Source organism: Sphaerodactylus townsendi, linkage group LG12, assembly GCF_021028975.2.
Source record: "Sphaerodactylus townsendi isolate TG3544 linkage group LG12, MPM_Stown_v2.3, whole genome shotgun sequence".
Classification (NCBI taxonomy): Eukaryota; Metazoa; Chordata; class Lepidosauria; order Squamata; family Sphaerodactylidae; genus Sphaerodactylus; species Sphaerodactylus townsendi.
Window position 1 is genome coordinate 21,484,998 of NC_059436.1, and position 14,527 is coordinate 21,499,524.

At 51.2% G+C, this 14,527-nt stretch overlaps 1 protein-coding gene across 1 annotated transcript in view; it reads left to right on the plus strand.

The window, feature by feature from the left end:
- Positions 1–479: 479 nt before the first annotated feature.
- USP2 (ubiquitin specific peptidase 2) overlaps positions 480–14,527 on the plus strand; it is an 80,764-nt gene continuing 66,716 nt past the window's right edge. Inside the window, exon 1 of the mRNA XM_048513263.1 lies at positions 480–566. The gene's annotated coding sequence lies outside the window, so the exon portion shown is untranslated. The remainder of the gene's footprint in view (positions 567–14,527) is intronic.

A 14,527-nucleotide genomic window follows, 5' to 3' on the forward strand; every position in this document is an offset into this window, starting at 1 on the left:
TGGAGATCATGTGTCATAAGAAAAGAAAATAATCTTGTATTTCTCTTGCCCCTGTTTTTGTGTGGTGCTTAACATTAATTCTTTAAAAGCCAGGAACTGATCTAAACATCGATACCGAATGGTACATTTTTCACTTTTAATTTCCCAGACTACAGGTTTCTAGTCCTTATGAAAAGATAAGCTCCGACCGCAGTGGGATTGTTTTCAACTATTCCTCTTCTTTCTGCCATGTTGCCTTCTGCCATTCAAATCGCCCCTCTATCTCTTCTTACCCCAAATCCTCTCCAGTTCTGGGTGCCGCCGCCCCCCCTTTTTTTCTTGGAGCGGATCCCTCTATCTCTGCCTGGGCCCCACATATTTGCTTCCCCTTTAAGTCTCCCCCATTGCTGGAATGTGAGAGTTCTGCAGCCATCCTGTGAGGTCAGATAAGAGGCTATATTTATCTAGTTGGTAACCTGAGCTGTGAATTTCTGCCGTGGATTGCACCGTGATCTGTTCGTTGGCTGTTTCCAGCTTTTGGATCCGTTCTGGCCTGGGGAAGTCGCTCCCTTCGGATTTGCAAGTAGGTCAGTACCTCTTTATTCTGTTTAACTAGTTTTTTTCCCTTCCTTCCTTCCTTCCTTTCTCTCTCTCTCTTTCTTCTCTCACTCCCCATCTTAGAAAAAGCACCTCACTGATACAGAACTAAGCCCTGCCGTGCAACCGGATCGCCTCCCCTATGCCAGCCCACTCCGCATCGGGCCTGTCGTTCCATGCGCAGGTGCGTATGAAACCCCACATCGATGTATGGGGCTGCTTCTTGAGACTCTGGAGGATACTAAGTAATGAAAAAGGGGTTGGTTGGTTTGTTCCTTAGTTTTGGTCCCAGCTGGAGAAACTTTGTGGGAGGGGGGAAAAAAGAGTATTATGGCCTTTTTTTGGCTCCCAAATGATGCTAGCAATGACTTTCAGATTCTAGGGTATCATTTAGGTTGTGAAGAGCTGAATATGGTGGTTTTTTTAAAAAAAAACCTGTTAGACCCACTTTGTAGAAGTCTGCAAGGATTAGGGTCTCACAGAATGTTTCGATAGAATGCTGAAGTAGCGGAAAGTTGTTTCATCATCACAGAGTGAGCTTGGGTACCTTTGAAGGGGTATTTTATATGAACAATGCTCCAAGACGCTGCGTGTTCGATTCTGCCTCTGTCCTGTTTTGTTGGTCACTGTATGTATTATTCCGTTATTTTTCTGCCCTTGTTGACATTCTCCCTGCCCCCACTGTAGTCGACCCACGCGGTCAGCGTAAGAACGAGACGAGACGCGGAGATAACATCTGGTGGAGATCGCCAGCAGCGGGAGACCGGAGGTCCGTGTTCCTAGCGAGTCTCCCGTCTGCCGGTTCCTGGCACCTTTTATTGTTACTCTATCGGGGGCGTGTGGGAGGGAGGACTGGGGAGTTCCGAGAGCGTGGAGGTCGGAGATCATCATGTGATGGCATGATCTCATCTGGCTACGTATGAGAGGAGCGTGACGCTGCCTGAGCCTAATCCTCACCTAAAGTAAGACCATTGTCCCTACCGTGATTGAGCTTGCACAGTTCACTTGCACTCCGCGGATCATGGGGGATGAGTGGGTGCGAGCGCGACCGCAAGGCCGCAGGTCCGCTGGCCCTAACGCTCTGCGGTACTACGCACTGCTGGGTCGGCAGTGCACTACTACATTCTCCTCCTTTACATTTTAGAAAACGGGGCCAAACGCTAAGGCTGCATTTAAAGGACGCTTTGTCTCCTCCGCCACTGCTATCAAGTTGGCTAAGCTGCTTGTGCAACATTAGAACTTTGGTTGCGGGTAAGGGAAACGCGAGGGGTTTCTACACACGCTACAGGCAATATTTAGACACGCATTGAACGTAAACAAGATCCTCGATAACAAGGCACACACTCAACCAATGCAGAGCTGTACAATAGCACTCAACCATCTCTTCTCGGGCAGCCAGCTCCAGAGGGCTGGACTCACCAATGGGGCAAAACATCGTGACTTCAGATTAGATACAACTTGCAGCTCACGCACTTTCATAAAGGATCAACTGGGAATTATCAGAAAGATTAAACAACACATATTATGTACATTCTCACAACCTTGGGTGATGTAACAACAACAAATAATCAATAGCTGCACTGTCGAATTAGGGTCGCTTGATCGAAGTTCTGCTGGCGTTCGGAGGCCAGGGCATCCAGAGCGTGGGAGGTAGAGTTGATGGACTTCTCAGAAGGGCACAGCGCCAGCCGGCCAATAGGCGTCTTAGCATTGCAGGGAAGCTGCAGTCCGGGACTCCTACTCAGGGGAAGGCGAGGGAGACTAACCTCGCTTCGGAGAGGCATGCGACCGCTGCCGTCCGGCTGGTGAGGGCCGGGAAAGGCAGGGCGGAGCGGGCGGCAAGTGCCCGGGCTCCCCGGGTGGAGCCTGGGGTAGGACAATGGCAGGAGAAGCGACTGAGGCAGCAAAGAGTCTCGCAGGGAGTCGGGCGGAATGTAGTTAAACGCCTTCTTCCCCTCGCGCAGGTCCAGAACCAGCCCCTGGGGAGCAGGATGCTTCCCGGAACACCGGGGAATGTCCTCCATGTGTGTGTGCAGTCTAACCAACTGGCCGAAGCCGACGAATGGGCCCGGTCGGTTCTCTCGCTTCTCGGGCTGGCGCTCGGTGATGCGGGCGCAGGTGTTGGACTCCTGGTGGTTAGCGACCGGCTTGGTGACAAGGGAAAGGGCGCCAGCCGGGAGGGTTTGGACGACGGGTCCCCAGTCGGCGCTCATAGAATATCTGATGGATGAGGTATTCATGAAGGGGCTCAGCCCAGACTCCGCTTAGGAAGTCTCCGGGTGCTTTTGCAGACGGGGCAGGCAGGAGCCCAGCAGGCTCCTCCCAGGTACTCGGGCCCAGGCAGAAAGAGGAGACGTTGGCAGCGGCAGCAAACTGCTCCCAGATGTTGGTCTGGTGAAAGCTTGCCAGGGTGGCCGATCGCCATCGGCAGGAGGCAGCAGAGCAGGCAAAGGATGCAGGTCGCTGAGTTGGTGGTGATGATCGCAAAGAGAGCTGCACAGAGGTTCCTCGGGTGTCTCGGGTGGTCTTGGCGCAGCAGCTAGGGCTCGGCTGGTGGTCGGGACGCCTCCCCCCAGGTCATTCGGTCTTTGGCTGCTGGCGACATGCTCCTGCTGGGATCAAAGGCGGATCCTCTAGGAGAGATGCTCCATCTCCGGATGGGGTTGGTTTCTCCTGCCATTCCATGGGTTGGCCTGTCATGGCTAATCGGAGTCCACGGAACCTGTAGGAAGAGGGACTGAAACACACCCCTTTTCCCAGGTTAATCGGTCCCCGCCAGGCTCAGTTCTAGAGCCGGATGGCGGAGATTGGGATCGAAAGTTAGTGTTTAGATTTAATATAGGAAGGAAGAAGGCTTGTTTTGCAGCCTGTGAAGGTTGCTTTTAATGCAATTCCTCCTTCTACACCTCTTTCTTTAGTTGTTTGACAGGGAGGGCAGGAGGTGGCGCGCCCTGGTGGGAATTGGCTTCAGAGCCATCAGGGTGCTGCCAAGGCTGGTGGGTCCGAGCCTCGAGGGGAGGGAACAGGCGGGTCCTGGGATTGTGGGTATGCATGCTTAATCAGCAACACAAAGGGGCTTTGAAGCACCTTTTGGGGGGGGGGGATGGGTGCATCCGGGGAAATGAAGCAATCCGCAATTAGAGAGGCAAATTTCTCGCACAATTACAAAGGAAAAAAAAGGAAAGGGTTTCTTTTTGCAAGGGAGTTGCACTCCTTACCGCGGACCTTGGTGGCTAATGCAGGAAGCTGGATGGTGCTAAAATTTTGTGATCGAATTATCTTTGGGAACTGCCAAATCCACGAGACCGCCCCTAAGGGCGGCTCAGCTGAGCTCTGGCCTTTAACATGGTGCATTGATAAAGCTGCTAGGCGCTTGGCAGCCATGCAACTCCAAACGGGTTTGGGTATTAGGGCGATAATGGCGGCAGCCCTTTAAACTGGGGCCTGTCCTGACAGTGCTGGGCGGTGATCAGGATTCGGGCCCAGATTTTAATCCAGGGAGGGCCAGTCAGCCAATTGGCTCCTCCCGCCTTCTTTACTGGCCTAAAAAACAGAAGGGAAAAAAAGAGGGAGGCAGAGGGAAACAGGGATCTAAAACCTTAAGGCCATGCCAATGTGGCAGTGTAGGCTCAGATGGATCGGTGAAGGAAAAGGTTCTCAAGGAGAGGTTTTGAAGAAAAGTTTTGAAGGTTTAAAACTAAGATGGAGGCGGCTTCTTGAAGCAGGTCCCATCGGTATCCTGGGGAGCACGCACGAAGCTGTGTCCCGCTTAAGGCGGATGCTGTAATGGGCGAAGCCTTCAAGGCTATTGGCACACACATAATCAGAAGAGAGAAGAACTTTGATTGAAGCACACAAGAGCATAGCTTAGAAGTAATGGAAAAATCCCCCCTATGAGGTGAAACTCTTAGGGTCTCTTTGAAAGGGGCAAGACATACAGAACATAAGCATAGGCATACAGAGCACGGGCTATAAAGTAACGAGGGAGGATTACAACTCTGATTACAACTCTGATTTGGAGATCTTGCTCTCTGAGGTAACTGACGATGATTTTGTTGCCACTGGGAGCTTTGAGCTTAGGGTCTTGCACAGGCAAGCAGAGGCTATGAGGATTTGGTTTGAACCTACAGCTGGAGAGGGCCAAGGGGGCTTCTTCTTCACGAAGGCGACTCTTTGGCTTAAGGCCATTGCGTTGAGCATCTTCCCTTTCTCCATGCCTCATTGTCCCGTGGATTGGCTTTTCATGGGGCATTCTGAGGGGGGGTTCAAAACGTGAGTCCCTTCCTGGTCAGCATTTCTTTCTGTTGCAATCCAGTGACTGTGGACTCTTGCAGAGATTTTGAAATGCGTGCTATCTCCTGGGGCACTGGCGGAGGTACGGTGACTCTTGGGAAGTAGAAGGGGCTAGCAGAGCAGGGAAGTATAGATGAGGGGGGGAGCGAGCAACGAGATTTAGATTAGCTGAACTTGGGGATTAGACTCCAAGTGCAGAGACAGAGGCAGGGTGTTCAGGTGAACTTGGCAGTTTCTATGGATGTTTGTCCATACCTCTGGATGTGGATGGCTTCCTTGCGCATGGGGTCGTGATGACCCCTGGGATGATGAATGTTCCCTGTTCAGCTGGGCGGAAGCTTTCGGCAAGACTAGCCTAGTGGTCTCCGTGGGGATGGGATCACTATACTCGAGCTGGAGCAGCCGGCGATCTCATGGGGAGTTCCGGGGAAGGGTTTGAGGTGCGGGATCTTGGTTCCGGGCTTGGAGGATACCCGGGCGCTGCCTCCCCCAGCGGGTACGGGGAGCCGCCGGCTCCCTAGACCTTCCTGGGGTCTTCGCCTCGGGGAGAGACCTCCTCCGCCAGGGTTGTAGGCTCCCCGGCCGGCAGCCTACAATTCCTCCGAAATGTCCTGGCTTGCCGCGAATTGAAACACCTTCGTCTTCGGGCTGCCCCTGCGGCAGCTGAGAGGGCGGGGCGACCAGAAGGCTGGCCTCTGATGGGCGAAAAGACCCGGATATCCTGGGGCAAGCTTTTGAGCATGTCCGCCAGCCTCGGGTTCCTTCCTCAGCCCTGTGACGCTTTGGCGGGCACTCAGCGGGAGGGCGCTCTCCCTGGCAAGGTGCTTTTAAGCGAGTCTCGCCTCTGGGCCTCCTCGTTGTCAACCTGCCTCTTGAGGGCCTCCTGGAGCCTATTCACAAACTCTCGGCATAGGGCTCTCGGGGGGGCTTTTCGCCGGATGGTGGAGAAACTCTGGGTTGGCTGGCCGGGCATTGGGGACTTTGATAAATGCCTTATATATGCGCATCTCCAGAGGCTTTTACCGTGAAGGGTGGCCCCTTGCAGGACAATCTGGATCGCTAGGGCTTTCGGGCTAAAGCATCAAACCGTGAAGTTGAGCTGCCGGGTTGTGTAGCCGCCTGAGGCGCTGCCGTCGCTAAGGCATTGCTGGCGGAACTCGCTCTCCCAGATCGCAAATTGTGCGGGCTCTAGAGCATGCGAAGGCGGCCTTCCAGTCAGTCCGGGACTATTAGGTGTGGCTCCTCGCCACTCTCGGCCGAAAGCATGTTTCTCACATAGGGTGGTGGACTCCCATCGCCCCGCATCGCTTGGCGGAGCTCGTGAGGATTTTATAGCTCAGGGGGGCGGTAATTTACAACCCGCCGAACTATGCCATCCTCCCCACGGTATCTGTGGAGTGGACGGGCACAATGCTAGTCTCGGCATCATCTTCCGCTGCCAGGTTTCTTTCTGCAGATCGTGGCTAATGCACGCTCAAGAAGCTTGAAACCCGCCATTACGTGCGGGCGCTGGACGGAGGTGCAGTGGCTTCGGAAAATGAAGGCGGAGCAGGGGGAGAAAGCGTCGCAGCCGCTGAGAGTTTGAATTGGGCGAAGCGAACGAGGGAGGGCGGGTGAAGGAGGACAGGCGGCCCAATTTATGGGATAGAGAAAAATTCCCGCTGAAATTGAAGCGTGAAAGATCGAAAAGGAGGGCTGCCTACAGCAAGGGAGCCATAGGTCTCGCAGGCTGATGGCTTAATAAAACATTGTCTCCACGCCAGTAGCAGCGTACACCCGGCGCCACTGGTAGGCTCTGTGCGGTAAGAGTGCTACCCGGATGTTTTCCTGTGTCCTTAAAGATTCAATGTCCCCCCCCTCTGGGTGCGTACCATGGACACTGAGCTTCAAATCTCCTCTAACCAATTTGGCGCAGCTCCTCTCTTTACGGGGACCCTGCTGCATTTCGTTAACGCTTTCAGTTCGCCAACGCGTTTGTCATAGGGGCCCTGCTTTTGCAAGCTCCCATACTCACCGGGTGTTCGGCCGACGAGAGAGTGTCCTAGGACGCCGCGGTTCTGGATGCTTCGCATTCAGAGACAGGCGACAACAAACGGTGGTCCCCGGATGCTCGGATCCAGCTGGACTTCGTATCGCCCCTTCCCCAGCGCTTAACGGTGAGCGGTGGGGTGGAGGTTCGAGATTCCCCGCTTCGCACCAGCTTGTAGGTCGCACTCCATGCGGTCAGCGAAGAACGGAGACGAGATCGCCGGAGATAACATCTGGTGGAGATCGCCAGCAGCCGGAGACCGAGGTCCGCGGTTCCTAGCGAAGCCTCCCCGCCTGGGCCGGTTCCTGGCACCTTTATTGTTACCTATCGGGGCGCAGGGGAGGGAGGACTGGGGGGAGTTCGGGAGATGGGAGGTCGGGAGGATCATCATGTGATGCATGATCTCATCTTGGCTACTGCGGCGGAGAGGGAGCACGCATGCCGGTTTGAGCCTAATCAATCCTCACCTGGGGCAAGACCATTGTCCCCATGCTCGTGATTGAGCCAGACAGTTCACGAATTCGCGACTCCGCTGGGGATGAGGAGTGGGGGTGCTGGCGCGCATCGCAAGGTCAGCAGGTCCGCTGGCTGCCCCAACGTTTCCCCAACGCTCTACCACGGCAGGCACTGCTGGGTCGGCAGTGCACTACTACACCCCACCCCCCATTTTGGCCCTGAGGTGAAATGTTAACTTTTTAAAAAATGCAGATAAAACCACTGTTAAATGCTGAGCTGGAGACTGATGTAACAAAATTGTCTGCTCTGGCCTGAAGTGGTTCTGAAGTGTCCCAGGTGAGGAAGGAATCAAAAAGCTCCAGCCTACACCATCAAGGAGGCAAATGTCTGCACATTTTTGTTCTGGTAGTGTTCAACCACTTCTATCTCCACAACTACCCTGCAAGGTAGGGTAGACTGGCCCTGAGGCCACTCAGTAGCTTCATGGCTAAATGGGGGTTTGAACCCAAGTTTCTCCAGTTCTATTCAGACTCTCTGACCACTGTGCGGAAACGTGAGGTTGTGGGAAACCAGCTAGCTGAAGGAGTCTGCCTTGCAGACTGACCAATGTGTCAGAAAAGGGGGGATGTTGAACATATAAGCAAAATCTTGCTGGATTGGATCAAAGATCCATCTAGTCCAGCATCCCGTCTTTTCAGAGAAACTGGCTAAATGCTGTGAAAAGCCCACGGGCATGACGGGAAAGTATCTCCTCCTTTTTCTGGCCGTGGAGCAAAACCCATCTTGCCATGACATGCCTCGGAAGATGCCAGCCATAGATGCAAGCGAAACACGAAGAGTAAAAACTACCAGACCACTGTCACACAATCCAGAAAACCCACAACCCCCTGTATTTGCTGCTGGTTGATTTCCAGCACCATTGCCTCTGAATTTTGAAGTTTCAGTTAGCTGTTGTGGCTAACAGGTTCAAGGCTCCCTCCTCTATGAGCGTATCTAGTCTCCCGTTTCAAGCTGTCTAGGTAGCCACCACCATTATATAATGCAGCAGTTAAATCCGTAGGTTATGTTTTTTTGGTTTGTCCTGACCTTCCGCCCGCCAGTCCCTGAGTTTTGCCACTGGTTGGGGCAAGATGAACCGCATAAACCACCCGGAGAAGGAGCAGGGTAAAATCCAAAAGAGATTATGGTATGTGCGGCCCCCATGAATGTAATATGATGGTAAGGACTAGGAGATACACCCTGGTCCTGAAAAGCACAATCCCAGTCCCACAGCACCCCAGATTTTCCATCTCCCCGCATCACTCTTCATCTCTGCTGTGGCAAAAGCAAGCTCTTTCCATCCAAAGCTATCTTCATTCAATGGATTTCAGGCCTACCCTTTTTCCCCACACTGGGATTTAGGGACTTCTAAGAAATGCTCAGCCTAATCCTGGGTTTGTGATACAATGACAGAGACAAGGGAGCTCCTGATCATGTGCAGAATGCCTCTCCCCAGATGAGATAAGAATGTAAGAAGGACCTTCTTGGATCAGACCAGTTTTCCATCAACTCATGGTGGCCTGCTAGGTGGGGGCACCCCCCTTTCAACTGACCCCTGACCCCAAACTCCCCATGGAGTTCGGGACTGGGGCGCAGTTGAACATCGGTGAGAAAGTGGAAGCCAGAAGTTTAAAGAAGAAGAGTTTGGATTTATACCCTACCTTTCTCTCCTGCAAGGAGACTCAAGGTGGCTTACAAGCGCCTTTCCCTTTCTCTCCTCACAACAGACACCTTGTGAGGCAGGTGGGACTGAGAGAGTTCCAAAGAACTGTGACTAGCCCAAGGTCACCCAGCAGGAATGTAGGAGCGCAGAAACACATCTGGTTGTTCACCCGATAAGCCTCTGCCACTCAGGTAGAGGAGTGGAGAATCAAACCCGGTTCTCCAGATTAGAATCCACCTGCTCTTATCCGCTACACCACACTGAACCCGGGAGAGTGGAAGCTGGCATAAAACGTGGTGGCACCACTCCTGAGCAAAACAGACCTGGGAGTGGGGTGAGCTGGCTGGCCCCACTCTTGAACCAGAGGTGGGATCCAGCAGGTTCTCACAGGTCCCCGAGAGTAGGTTACTAATTATTTGTGTGTGCCGAGAGGGGGTTACTAATTGGTGATTTTGCCATGTGATTTTTGCCTTAGTTACGCCCGTCCTCTCAGCAGAAGCACGCAGAACTTGAAGCGGTCTAGTAGGAGGTGCGTGGCAGCCTGAGCCTGCATGCATTCATTTCCCACCCAAGGACTGGCGCAGTGGCTGCGTCCTTGCCACAACCCTGCCCAGGAATGCCCCGCCCCCGGAATGCCTGCCCACGCCCCCGTCGTGCCCCACCCAGCCCCATTGGCACTACGCCACAGTTTGAATCCCACCACCATGGGAACCTGTTACTAAAATTTTTGGATCCCACCACTGTCTTGAACTCCACGTGGAGATTGTGGGTGAGATGATCCCCACTCACCGCATTCAACTGTGGCCCCACAAGTTCAGAGGCAAGGCGAGGCAGGGGGCTGTAGCATCTAGGGCACCAGGTGTCATTTTATAAAGATACACGCCTGGTTGGACTAGATGACCTCTGAGACTCCTCCCAGTTTTTCTGTCTTTCTGCCTATCTTTCATTTTCTTTCTAGCACATCATGACCTCCCAAAAGTCCTGTCGTTAACAGCCTTTCTCACCTGCAGGCCTTTTTCCAGGACAAAACCTTATTTTCAAAGCATTCCATCACAGAAGACTGAAAGCATGTGGCTGGATTTTTTTCCCAAAGGTTTCTCTGTGTCTTCCTGGGCTCTTTGGCTGCTGACCCTCAGCACCGGGACAGCTAATTACAGGGGACTGTCGCTATGGAATGCAGTGTGTTCGTGGCATCTGTTCCCTCCGTGCTCCCAGTTGACTTAAGGCCAAAAGCAAACCCTGTCACAGCAAACAAGTGTTCAAAGATGCATCATGTGTTTGCCTGTCCTTCTAGGCAGCCTCTTGCGGTTAGAGCATTAGACTAGGGGCTGGAAGATCTGCATACCAGGGAGACGGAGGGGATATTGGGAACCACTTTGGGTCCCCGTTGTGGAGAAACATGAGATATAAACCAAGTAAACAAGTTACTGGCTCTCAGTTTTTATTTTCTGACTCTCCTGCCCAAAGAGGGGGAGGAAGAGCTTGCAGTCCAAATCTTCCTTGAAACAATTTCTATACTTGGGTGCTGTGTGGTTTCCAGGCTGTATGGCCGTGTTCTAGCAGCATTCTCTCCTGCAGGCGAAACGTCAGGAGAGAATGCTGCTAGAACACGGCCATACAGTCCAGAAACCACACAGCACCCAAGTGATTCCGGCCGTGAAAGCCTTCGACAATACAATTTCTATACTCCTCTGGCAAATTGGGACAAGTTCATTGCAGACACTCTTCACATTTTGTTTCTCACCCACATTCAAATAGCTGCTGAATTTCTTGACACTGTTTTTTTTGAAGACTGCTACCAATTTTTTTGTTCTTTTTTTTTTTTTACCGCTTGAGGAACAGTTTTATTCTGCTTCCTTTTCTAGCTTCTCGATATTATATTGCTTGAAATGCATGTTGCTGTGTCTTCTGTGCTTTGGTTCCGTCTTGCCGGCCAAGAAGTAGAGAGGAGAAGTCGCAGGTTACCAATACCTTCAATAAATACAATAGATGTGATTGATTTCTGCTTTCCAAAAAGCATTTCTACACAGTGTGCTTGGCGTCGACACAGCTTCCTGAGAAGCAGGCATTGAAACCGAACCCAAAAAAATTGGTAAGAGTACAGAGGCAGAATGTAAAAATAAGAGACCGGTTTCAGAAGAGGTGTAAAGAGGCACTTTAGATATAACGAAAGAAGTGATGCTCTTTTGTGGGTCCCAGAGGGGCCAAACCCTTCCATTATTTTTATGCCAACTAAATCTTAACAAGCGAAGTTTCTGCAAGAGGACTTCCCAGACTGAGGTGCTACAACCAAAAAGACCCTGTCTCTGGTGCTTGGCCACATTTTCTCTGAAGGTGAGGGAACACTTAATGAGGCCTCTGTAGGGGATCCCGACTAGCAGGCAGATGTTTATGTAAGAAAGCAGTCCTTTAAAGTTCCTGGTCCAAAATTGTGTGGCTGCTTCTTCTGCTTGTGGTCTCCGTAGAATCCACCTGCTCTTAAGAACATAAGAACAAGCCAGCTGGATCAGACCAGAGTCCATCTAGTCCAGCTCTCTGCTACTCGCAGTGGCCCAACAGGTGCCTTTGGGACCTCACGTGCAGGATGTGAAAGCAATGGCCTTCTGCGGCTGTTGCTCCCAAGCACCTGGTCTGTTAAGGCATTTGCAACCTCAGATCAAAGAGGATCAAGATTGGTAGCCATAAATCAACTTCTCCTCCATAAATCTGTCCAAGCCCCTTTTAAAGCTATCCAGGTTAGTGGCCATCACCACCTCCTGTGGCAGCATATTCCAAACACCAATCACACGTTATGTGAAGAAGTGTTTCCTTTTATTAGTTCTAATTCTTCCCCCCAGCATTTTCAATGGATGCCCCCTGGTTCTAGTATTGTGAGAAAGAGAGAAAAAATTCTCTCTGTCAACATTTTCTACCCCATGCATAATTTTATAGACTTCAATCCTATCCCCCCTCAGACGTCTCCTCTCCAAACTAAAGAGTCCCAAACGCTGCAGCCTCTCCTCATAAGGAAGGTGCTCCAGTAAGAAAGGTACTCTTAACCACTACACCACACTGCCAACCTCCAGGTGAGGCCTGGAGTGTTCCCAGAATTACATCTGATCTTTAGGATTCAAAGCTCCATTTCCCTGGAAGAGCCAGGTGACTCTTTGCATTCCCCCTCGCCTCCCCAAATTCTGCTGTCCCCTTAACTCCAGGGGTTTCCTCGCCCAGAGTCCGCAACTTTAAACCTCGGCCAGCATTCATCAGCTGTTGTTCTGGACTTGGCCCTGTTTTCCTGCATTGTGATGACCTTAGCAAACCAAGGGAGGGTGAGAGCACCGTTGCTTGCTTTTGTGTACATCACCAAGGAGAAGCAGATTTGCCGCAAGCCTTCTTTGAAAAGAGGCACGAGGCTTTGTCAGGGGAGGTGGTCAGTCTACTGGAGATGTTACCGGCCCAAGTGTGTTGCAGTACAGGTATGGGGGGGGGGTTCCTTTTGCAACAGACAGAGCACCCCTTAGAGCCAGATGATGCAGAGGTTAAGAGCAGCTGGATTCTAATCTGGAGAAATGGGTTTGATTCCCTACTCCTCCACCTGAGTGGCAGAGGCTTATCTGGTGAACTGGATTTGTTTCCCCGTTCCTCCACATGAAGCCTGCTGAGTGACCTTGGGCTAGTCACAGTTCTTTGGAACTCTCTCAGCCCCACCTTCCTCACAAGGTGTCTGTTGTGAGGAGAGGAAGGGAAAGGAACTTGTTGGCCACCTTGAGTCTTCTTACAGGACAGAAAGGTGGGGTATAAATCCAAACTACTTTTTTTCTTCTTCGAAAAATGATTGGGAAAGAGCAAGTGGGAAGAGTGGAGCTGGGGCATTGGCCAAGGTTACCAACCTCCAGGGAGGTGGGGCTTGACTTTTCCCAGAATTACAACCAATCTCCCAACTCCAAAGAGTTCCTTTGGAGAAAGTAGCACCTACAAGAGAGCTTTTCTACTCAGATAGTCAGGTTAATAGTAGGGTTTTAGAGAACCAGTATGGTATAATGGTTAAGAGCAGGGGACTCTAATCTGGAGAGCCAGGTTTATTTCCCACTTCTCTACCTGAGTGGTGGAGTCTTATCTGGTGAATCAGGTTTGTTTCTCCGCTCCTCCAGAAGAAGTCTGCTGGGTGACCTCAGGCTGGTCACAGTTCTCTCTGAACTCTCTCAGGTGTCTGTTGTGGGGAGAGGAAGGGAAGGCAGTTGTAAGTCACTTTTAGACTCCTTAGAGTTAAGAAAGCACAATACAAACTCCTCTCCTCCTTCTTCTGTTGTTTTTCTTATTTTTCAACAAACTTGCTTGGATAAATGATTAGGAACTATGGTCTATACTGCTGCACAGAGTGTATTGTAAGTAGGGTCCTATTATATAATTTCCATACTGCTTAATGTGTCATGGGAATGCTTATGCTATGCTTCAGTTCTTTCTGATGGCTCCAGTCTTCTAAAATCCTAATATGCTGGTTGTTGAATGTCTCGTTTTGTTGATAATATTGACTTACTGTGTGTAATCTGTTTTGAGTCCTTGTGAGGAAGACTGATTCTAAATAACATTAAGTGAAATCCTTCCCCAGATTCTCCATTCCACAGGTATCCTCTTCCCAAAACCTCCAGGAATTTCACAGTTGGTTTTTGGGGAGCTGGTTTCAAACCCCACCATTAGGCTGGGGTGCGTCTGAGACCTCCAGGCAAGCTCCCATCTGTTTGCTCACCTGTTCAATTGGTACATGCTCCCCAAACCCTCCCCCCCCCCCAGTCCACATCTCCAAATCCCAGAATTTCCCAACACGGAATTGCTGATCCTACGTCTCAAGGGTCCGTGGGCGGGGGAAAAGACCTCTCATATAGATGTTTCTATGAGTGGTTGCTTGGGGGTGATTGGTACATGCCAGGGGCAACCAGAACTGTTGGCTGCGCATAAGCAATGCTTAAAATGCAGACGGAAGGCTAGATAATAAGCAAACTGTTTAGAGGTATTGTTGAGAATTTTTATACTGCAGTGATTCGATCCAGTACCCTAAACTTATTCTCAAAAAAATTATTTTCAATAGGAGTTTTCTAGAAAAGAAATAAACACACCTAGTAATCAGTACTGGATTAGGGAAGAGCAATTGCTCGGTTGAGGGAGTATCTGCTTGGCATGTAGGAGGTATCCGATTCAATCCCTGTCATCTCCACCAAAGACCAGCTCATGGGTGATGAGAAAGATTCTCAGCCTGAGAACCTGAAAAGAGCGGCTGCCAGCCTGAGTGGACAGTTCTAACCTCGGTGGGCTGAGGGTCTGGTTTAGTCGCGTTTATGAGCGATTTCGCAAGAAGAAAGTTAAACATCTCAAACAACAAAGAAGGTTGGTTGTTGGAGTTACTGTGTCACGCCAATCACCTGCCCAATTTCAGACCAGGCTCTCTCCTTTGGCGTGCCTCAGTGTCCCAACCTGAGCCCTGGCAATGAGGATGG